The 9,650-nt window shown below is 42.8% G+C and overlaps 1 protein-coding gene across 1 annotated transcript in view; it reads left to right on the forward strand.

Moving 5' to 3' along the window:
• The window catches only part of hsd17b7 (hydroxysteroid (17-beta) dehydrogenase 7), a 73,267-nt gene extending 64,247 nt beyond the window's left edge, over nt 1–9,020 (forward strand). The window contains exon 10 of the mRNA XM_080196619.1: nt 8,963–9,020. The gene's annotated coding sequence lies outside the window, so the exon portion shown is untranslated. The remainder of the gene's footprint in view (nt 1–8,962) is intronic.
• Nucleotides 9,021–9,650: the final 630 nt, after the last annotated feature.

Here is a 9,650-nt window from a genome sequence, read left to right on the forward strand (position 1 = left end):
CATACCGGAGTGTGTTGTGCCACATCTTTATTGCCCTCCTGATATCATTGAACACTTTATGGCACTATATTCATGTTCTAGGGACGACATTTCTGGAAACTGTTTCCAAGACATCCAGCCACACTTGTCTGTTTGTGGAGCTGGCCTCATCATCCAGTCCAAAGGAATGGCACTTCACTGCAGCTCCTTTCTGCCTCCAACATCACCTACTAGGAAGAGTCTGGATGGCAGTCTTCCCATGTGGCTCTTTCATTGTTTTCTTTGCAGAACTATTCGGACAGAATGCAACCATTCTGACCCCCGTGATGGTACCTCTTAATGGAGAGCTTTCCACTGGCTGTAACATTCATCAGCATACTCTCACTCTGTGATTAATCAGTCCAAAGATGCGCATGTTAGGTGGATTGGTCATGCTAAATTGCCCCTTAGTGTCGAAAAATGTGTAGGTTAGATGGATTAGCTATGATAACTGAGTGGGGTCACGAAGATAGGGCAGGGGGGAGAGCCTAGGTGGGATGCTTTTTGTATTGTTCGTAAGGAGAAAACGGTATTCAGTAATCTCCATTCCAATGGGTTCAAAGGTTTGGATTTGGATCAGGACTCAGACATTGAGGCCAAGTTAGGATTGCAAACCTGCACTCTCTGGGGAACAGTCATCTAAAAATGGTTTTGTATGAATTGGCCAATCAATAGCCTGAGGGTGAGCTCACTATCCAATTAAGGATAGCAGGCAGACTCTTGAATCTAGAGGGCCTATACAAGGCCCTGCAGTTGGAAAGAGTAACATTCTGCCTTTTCAAGTAGGAGAGAGGGCGCTTGTCTCTTGAGGTGCTCCCCCTCCAACTTTTAAACCTCCAAACAAAAACTAAATTATCAGCTGGATGACCACTGACCAACCTGCAGCTGCAGCTATCGTGAAACAAAGCCTGTCTGGAATGATGGCCCCCTGATCTGCTGTCAGGAGACTACCTCGAGGCAGCTGGCCTAGTTCTTGGTGCGTCAGGGTTGGCCTTTGACTGTAGGCCTTAAGCAGCCTTCAAACACCCTTAATTGGTGGCCACCTCCCCATCCTGCCCCCAGAAAATGATTCTGCGGCAGGATGGTGCTGGCAGCATGTTGTCCTGCCCGCCAGCCTTCAGGTTTGCCTCCATCAGGGAAGGCAAAATTCTCACCCAAGAATTTGAACCTTCTAAAAATGATGGTACATAATTCATGTTGTAGTTTTTAAACAATATCCATAAGAATAGCACAAGTAAATTCCAACAATTTCTAACCAATCATGATCACTCATCCAATTTAATTATGTCCACTAGAGTCGACAGTGAGCTGAATAGAAACATTGACAATGATTTGGTTACCTCGATGCCTTTTTCCCCAGGGAATTGTACAATGCATAAAGAGACTTAAAGAAGGAGAGGACAATATAATGCCTTATTCCAAAGAAAATAACTTGCATTTATATCATGACTTCCCTTCTTCAAGAAATCCACAGTGCTTTACAATTTTTTTTTAACGAAGTGCATTTATTGTCATTAAGTAGGCGAATGCACCAATCACATTCCAAACAGCAAGGTCCCACAAACAAAGCTAGTTAAATGATCAGTCCTGGTGATGACAGTTTAAAGCTAAATATTGGCTAGGGCATTGGAAAAATACCTCTTTGTTTCTGAATGCCTTGGGATCTTTGACATCTATGCTTCAGTGTAACATTTCTTTCGAAACAGTCTCTAATAATGCAGAGATCTCTGTACTGTACTGTAGTGTCAGCCTAGCTGGAGGTCTCAAATTTGTAATGTGTCTTGAAGAAGTCACAAACATCTCACTGTGGTAATAAATGCTAGCAACTGAAACTTCATCCAGGTATCAGTCGGAATAAATTTTTCACGCTGTTTAGTCTCAGTTTTACGTTGTTCAGGTTGCCAGGAATAAATCAGGTATAACCTACAAGTAAATAATTGACTGTGTTGAGCCAAGTATTATGTCTAGTGTTCAGTTCGTTATCACATAATGTACATTTTTTTTTACATTTATTCATGAACTAGATTGGGGAATTTAACAACAACAAATAAATGCCTGGAATTTTAGTTACCTGGCATGTAAATTATGTCAGTAAGGGGGTGCAGGTCATTGATTTTCCTCTAATTTGGTGCAGGATCTTGTTTGGACATTAGCTGATGCACTGGAGAGAATTGTTTGAAAGCCCAATGACTCTGTAATCTAAAACTCAAACATCTACTTCCAGTGAATGAAGCTACTAATCAGACAAACAAAAATCAAAGACTAGAAAGTAGTTTGCTGTATTTCTGCACTTTTTCTGTCCTGTACACTGTAAACCCCATAGTCCATAATCCATATTCTTGATAATTATGGATGAATAGCTAGTGTTGGCATTCTACCTTTCCCATCAGTTATTAATTAGATTTAAATATAATGCAAGTTAAATCAGGCTGTGGAGCATCCAGTTTTTGATGCTATGACCTATGGTGCCCCTTATGACCTCAAAATGGCTAACAATTTGTATATGCAAATAAGAGACCATTCCAGGTCTCCACTACAACATTGGTTTCCTTTCTTGGAGAAAGGAAATCTCATCAAAAGAAACAGTATGCAACTTTCAAAAGACAGTAAGCTAAAATCTACCGCAACCCAACTTGCCCAACACTGACTTCCAAGCCCTGGCCCCAATTGCTGATTGCCCTTCCGGCACAGTGGTTAGCACTGCTGCTTCACAGTGCCAGGACCCAGGTTCATACTTCCAATTTGGGTCACTGTCTATGTGGAGTTTGCACATGCTCCCCATGTCTGCATGGGTTTCCTCTGGGTGCTCCCATTTCCTCTCACAGTCTGAAGGACATACTGGTTAGGTGCATTGATCTGGACAGGTGCCAGATTGTGCCAACTAACGAAATTTCACAGTAACTTCATTGTAGCGTTAATGTAAGCCTCACTTGTGACCAATAAATAAACTTTACTTCTACTCTATATCTTGAGCCCAGTTCTATGGCTAACCATCCTTCTCTCTTCATCTCCCTCTGTCACCCACGGGCACGGACACATAAAATTAAGCACCGCTGCCATTTTCATCTTCAGAGTTAATTTGTTGGTGTTCGAAAGTGTTATTTGGCTACTAATTTAGATGAAGGCCAGAATTCTCCAACCTCATTCATGGCCGGAATTCTCTCGTCCCACTGCAGTGAATGGAGTTTTGGTTGGATGAGATTGGAGAGTCCCGCCCATGGTATAAAACTCTATATTTATTCATATTACATACGCCAAAGCACACAATCCAGATGTTGGCTCCTTGTTTTAACCATTATTTTATCTTAACACAGCTTTCAGCATTATTCTTTTGTATTTTAAAGTGAAGGGGAGATTTCCTTGGTGCCTTGGCCAATATTTATCCCTCAATTATCATCACAAAAAACAGATTATCTGGTGATTATCATATTGCTGTTTGTGGGTGTTTGCTGTGTAGCTAAAGTATTTCCAACATTATCATAGTGACTACACTTCAAAAAAAAGCTTCATTTGCTATAGCACTTTTGAGACTCCATGGGCAATGAAGAGCACTATGTAAATGCAAGTCTTCTTATTTTGATAGGTAGGGAACATATAATCTTTCTGAAAAGCAATACTAAGTATTGCTTTCACAAAAGCAATTCTAAGAGCAAAGTAGTCTGAGGGACTAGGTACACAAGAACATGTACCATATGTGTGTCCAATGCAGTAAGAGACCAATGATCTTCAGGAAATATAAGATTTGGTTACACATTAATCATAAGTAAGCCACATGAACAATTGCTATTATATGTTAAACTAAGAGCTATGAAACGGAACAATTGGGAAGTTGAAATAGATCATAAAGAGCAGAAACCAGGGTAACGGGGATGGCAGGGGGTAGTGTGGGTGGAAGTTCATGGGTGACAGGGGACAGTAGAAGATAGTGGACGAATTTAGAAGATGACGTGCACCACGTTCCAACGCATTCACCACACAGTTAATCAGCAGGCACGTAGTGTTACCTTTATCTCTGCTTTGTGTCTTCTACATCCCAGCCAATTGCCAATCAATGCAACAAGAGTACCTCTAGTTCCTTATGTTTTAATTTCTTGTGCATAAACTTACCAAATGCCTACTGGAAATCAGTGAAGATGACAAACGTGAGATGGTCTGTGCAGATCAATGCTAAAACTCTCTGATTAGCTGATACTTTAAGAAGTCTCACAACACCAGATTAAAGTCCAACAGATTTATTTGATAGTAAATGCCACAAGCTTTCGAAATGCTATTCCTTTGTCAGGTGAGTGGGGAGTTCTGATCAGAAACAGGGCATATAAAGGCACACACAGTTTACAGAATACTGATTAGAATGCAAGTCTTTACAGCTAATCTGCTATTCAAGTCTTAAAGGTGCAGACAATGTGAGTGGAGATTGCATTAAGCATAGGTTAAAGAGATGTGTATTGTCTCCTGACAGGACAGTAAGTGAGATGTTGCTCAGGCAAATCATGGGGGTTACCTCGTGCAGACACTATGACAACGGATGAATGAACACCGCTCAACAATCACCAAGCAAGACTGTTCCCTTCCTGTTGGGGAACACTTCAGCAGTCATGGGCATTCGGCCTCTGATCTTCGGGTAAACATTCTCCAAGCTGGCCTTCACGACATACGACAGCGCAGAGTCGCTGAGCAGAAACTGATAGCCAAGTTCCGCACACATGGGGACGGCCTCAACTGGGATCTTGAGTTCATGTCATACTATCTGTAACCCCCATGACTTGCCTGAATTCCTAAACTGACAAATCTATGGTCAGCTGGGTTTCATCCTCCCTCCCCTGTTAAATAATAATGAAATTTCCAACTTTCCAATCCAAAGGCACAATTTCTGACTCCAGAGAGCTTTAGAAAATTATGACCAAGATTTCTGCAATTTCCTTATCAATTTCTTTCAATTCTCCCCAGATGGAATCTATTGAATCCACTGAATATTCGTCTCAATCCCATTTTCAACTTCCGTTTATTCACTTGAATTAATTCCACTTTCTTTGATTTCCTTTTAGTTTTTTTAAAATTCAGTTGGCACATTATCTTTTCTTACCATCATTCAAGGCTAATGTTTTCCCATTTACATTATAGTCCTGCTTATATGTTTCTGTAACAGACATACATGTCCTTTAGTGGATGAGCTGGTGGCGCAGATCGACACAAATGGATACGATCTGGTGGCCATTACAGAGACGTGGCTGCAAGGTGACAGGGACTGGGAGATGAATGTACAGGGCTATCAAGTGTTTAGGAAGGATAGGCAGGAGGAAAGAGGGGGTGGCGTAGCTCTGCTGATTAAGGATAGTATCAAGGTGGTAGCAAGGGATGATATCGGAGCCAAAGAGCAGAACGTGGAATCGTTGTGGGTGGAGATTAGGAACAGCAAAGGGAGGAAGACGCTGGTGGGTGTCGTCTATAGGCCCCCGAATAATGATCTGGAGGTGGGGCGGGCTGTTAACGCGCAAATAAGTGCGGCGTGCAGGAATGGGACGGCAGTAGTTATGGGAGATTTCAATCTGCATATTGATTGGTCGACCCATGTTGGACGAGGTGGGCTCGAGGAGGAGTTCTTGGAATGCTGCCGGGATAATTTCCTTGAACAGTGTGTGTTGGAGCCGACGAGGGAGCGAGCTATCTTGGATCTGGTGCTATGTAATGAGGCGGGTAGAATTAGGGACCTTGCAGTGAAGGATCCTCTTGGAGAGAGTGATCATTGTATGGTGGAGTTTCTGGTGCAGATGGAGGAGGAGAAAGTGGGTTCCCGGACACGCATCCTTTGTTTGAATAGAGGGGAGTATGGTAGGATGAGAGAAGAATTGGCGAATGTGGACTGGGGGAGTGCGTTGGAAGGTAGGTCTGCTGAGGAGCAGTGGAGGATCTTTAAGGAGATCTTTCTTGGTGCTCAGCAGAAATTTATTCCGATGGTTAAAAAGGACAGTAGGAAGAGAGGTAATAAGCCGTGGATAACGAAGGAGGTGAAGGAAAGTGTTAAATTAAAAGCGGAGGAATTTAGAGTAGCTAAGAGCAGTGGGCGAGAAGAGGATTGGGAAAGGTTTAAATGTCAACAAAGATTGACAAAGAAGTTGATAAAGGAGGGTAGGAGAAGCTATGAGGCTGGGCTAGCACTTAATATAAAAAAGGATAGCAAGAGTTTTTATAAATATATAAAAAGGAAGAGGCTGGCTAGGGTGAACGTTGGTCCTTTAGAGGATGAGAAAGGGGAGCTAGTGGTAGGGGATGGGGATATGGCTAAGGTCTTGAATAACTTTTTTGTTTCTGTCTTCACGGAGGAGGACGTGAATAATTTGCCGGGTGTTAGCGATGGAAAGGTGGTAGGAATGGAGGGTCTTAATGACATTACTGTTACTAGAGAGGTGGTGCTCGACAGACTGGAGGGGCTGTTTGTGGACAAGTCCCCAGGACCGGATGGAATGCATCCGAGGGTTCTGAAAGAAATGGCGGAGGTGATAGTGGATGCCTTGGTGGTTATTTTCCAGACGTCGCTGGATTCCGGGGAAGTGCCGGAAGATTGGAAAACGGCTAATGTTACGCCGTTGTTTAAGAAGGGTGCCAGGCAAAAGGCGGGGAATTATAGGCCGGTTAGTTTAACGTCTGTGGTAGGTAAAATGTTAGAATCCGTCATTAAGGAGGAAATTGCGAGGCATCTTGAAGGGAATTGCTTGATAGGGCGGACGCAACACGGTTTCATTAAAGGGAAGTCGTGTCTGACAAAGTTACTGGAGTTCTATGAGGATGTGTCTAGGGCAGTGGATAGAGGAGAGCCGGTGGATGTGGTCTTTCTGGATTTTCAGAAGGCGTTTGACAAGGTACCTCACAACAGGTTATTGCAGAAGGTCAGGGGACATGGAGTTGGGGGTAGGGTGTTAGCGTGGATAGAGGATTGGTTGTCAAATAGGAGGCAGAGAGTGGGGGTCAATGGGTGCTATTCGGATTGGCGGTTGGTGACTAGTGGGGTGCCCCAGGGGTTGGTGCTGGGGCCTCAGCTATTTACCATTTATATAGATGATCTGGAGGAGGGAACCGAGTGCAGGGTGTCGAAATTTGCTGATGACACCAAGATTGGGGGAAAGGCAAATTGTGCGGAGGGTGTGGAGAGTCTGCAGAAGGATCTAGATAGGCTGGGCGAATGGGCCAGGAAATGGCAAATGGAATTTAATGTTGGCAAGTGTGAGGTGGTCCACTTTGGTAGGAAGAATGGTAGGAAGGACTATTACTTACGAGGCGAAAAACTGCAGCAGGCGACGGTGCAGAGGGACCTCGGGGTCCTTGTGCATGAGTCGCAAAAACCCAGCTTGCAGGTGCAGCAGGTGGTCAGGAAGGCGAATGGGATGCTGGCCTTCATAGCGAGGGGGATTGAATATAAAAGTAGGGAGGTCTTGCTGCAGCTGTATAGGGCATTGGTGAGGCCGCAGCTGGAGTACTGTGTGCAGTTTTGGGCGCCGCACCTGCGCAAGGATATTTTGGCCCTGGAGGGAGTGCAGAGGAGGTTTACTAGGCTGATACCGGAGTTGAGGGGATTGAGCTATGAGGAGAGGCTGAATAAACTAGGCTTGTACTCGTTAGAGTTTAGAAGAATGAGGGGAGATCTCATTGAGACGTATAAGATGATGAATGGGATGGATAGGATAGAGGTGGAGAGACTCTTCCCGCTCAAAAAAGACAGTAGGACTAGGGGGCACAGCCTCAAGATAAAGGGGAGGCGGTTTAGAACGGAGTTGAGGAGGAACTTCTTCACTCAAAGGGTGGTGAATCTCTGGAATTCTCTGCCTGTTGAAGTGGTGGAGGCTGCCTCGCTAAATATTTTTAAGAAGCGGGTTGATGGGTTCTTGATAAGAGAGGGGATTAAGGGTTATGGGGAGAGGGCGGGAAAGTGGAACTGAGCCACAACAGATCAGCCATGATCTTATTGAATGGCGGGGCAGGCTCGAAGGGCTAGATGGCCTACTCCTGCTCCTATTTCTTATGTTCTTATGTTCTTAACACTCTATCCTATTAGGTGTATAACCTACTGCAAATTTTCATTCAATTTTTTTAAAGACTTTATTACTTGCTTTGTAATTTTGTACTTTCCTTTATTGCTTTTTATAGCTCTCCCAGTCTGCTCAATCTCCACCTCACTTCCTATGTATGCAACTTTTAGCTCAATACCATCCCTTATCTCATTTGTTGACCATGGTTGCTCGGGTACACAACACAAATACCATTAAGTTCATTCATTATTCAGAATACTCTGTAGCTGGAGATAGAGGTGCTAGAATTGACCTGCTAATATTTTAAAATACCTAACAGTTGTAATGCAATAATGTGATATCATTCATCTTAATTATTCAGACCCAAACAATAGGGTCAAGTGACCCAAACTGGGTCACATAAATAGTAAAGAAATTCCTGGTTCTGTTTATGCTGAAACCTAGTGTAAACAATGCTGGAAACCAGTGCAACAAACAGATATAGATGGATTAACTGAGTGGACAACAAGGTGACAGATGGCTATAATGTACAAATGTGAGATTATTCACTTTGATAAATTACAGACAGGAGGGAGTTTAATTTAAACAGATGTCTCTTCTCACCATCTGTCTGTAAACAAAAAGGTGTTTTTTGATTGTTGATTTGCCCCTTTATGAGTGATGGTTTATTTTCCCATGCCGCAGTGTCAATGCCATTCAATTCTCTATTAATAACCCAAAGTAAATCTGAGCTAAGAGGGTTAGTTTATTTTACAGGCAATCAAAATATGGGAGAGACTGTTGCTACATAGGTTCTGGGGGACCAGAAGTGGGATAAGGGAAAGAAAGAAGCACAGGGCAAAGACTACAGACAAAATGAGAATTATTGTTTCATATGAGTCCAGAGTTCAGAATTAAAAGTCATATGGTATTTGTTCTTGTAGGTAAGCAGGCTAAAGCTGATACCCCACTCTTCAAGCGAAGAGGACTTCCACAATGAGATGGATACATAGGAATGAATCAAGGTTCTGGTACAGAAGCTCAGAAGTTCCAGTGGAAAACAGTATAGACGTATATCCAGGTATTCAAAAATCCAACCAGAGTCCTTATCCACCGTTACTTGCTAGGTGGAAAACAGCAATCTGTTTCTTTCAGTTCCACAAAGCAATATTACAGGTTCTAGCAGCTTGGGGCTTTCATGTGACATGGCTCTCACTTCTCCATCTTGGTTTGGACAAAGGATGTATATTACTTGTCTAGATTCTTTAGAGAGTTAATGTTTCCAACATTAATAAGTTCAACAGAGCTTTCAAGGTCTTTTTGTCCTCATAGGCAGATCATTTCTGTTAGCCAGAGCCTAGCCTTAGAGATGTGGAGGGCCTTGGACATGCCCTTTGGATTAAATCGCTGCATTCACAGGGGCATTAAAGCCTCTTTAGAGATAACAGGATTGCTGTTATGAGTCAAGGCCAGTCATGACTTCAATCTATAATTTCTTTGTCTAATTTTATGAATTAGCCAGTTCATTAGATATATGTAAAAATATAATGAAAATATAGAGCAAGGTCTTTACCCACTGACAGTAGTAAGAATAGAAAAATAGAATATTTTTTAAAGTTGTCAAACTTTCAA

This window comes from Carcharhinus amblyrhynchos, chromosome 9 (assembly GCF_965287045.1).
Source record: "Carcharhinus amblyrhynchos chromosome 9, sCarAmb.v2.hapA, whole genome shotgun sequence".
In the NCBI taxonomy this organism is placed as follows: domain Eukaryota; kingdom Metazoa; phylum Chordata; class Chondrichthyes; order Carcharhiniformes; family Carcharhinidae; genus Carcharhinus; species Carcharhinus amblyrhynchos.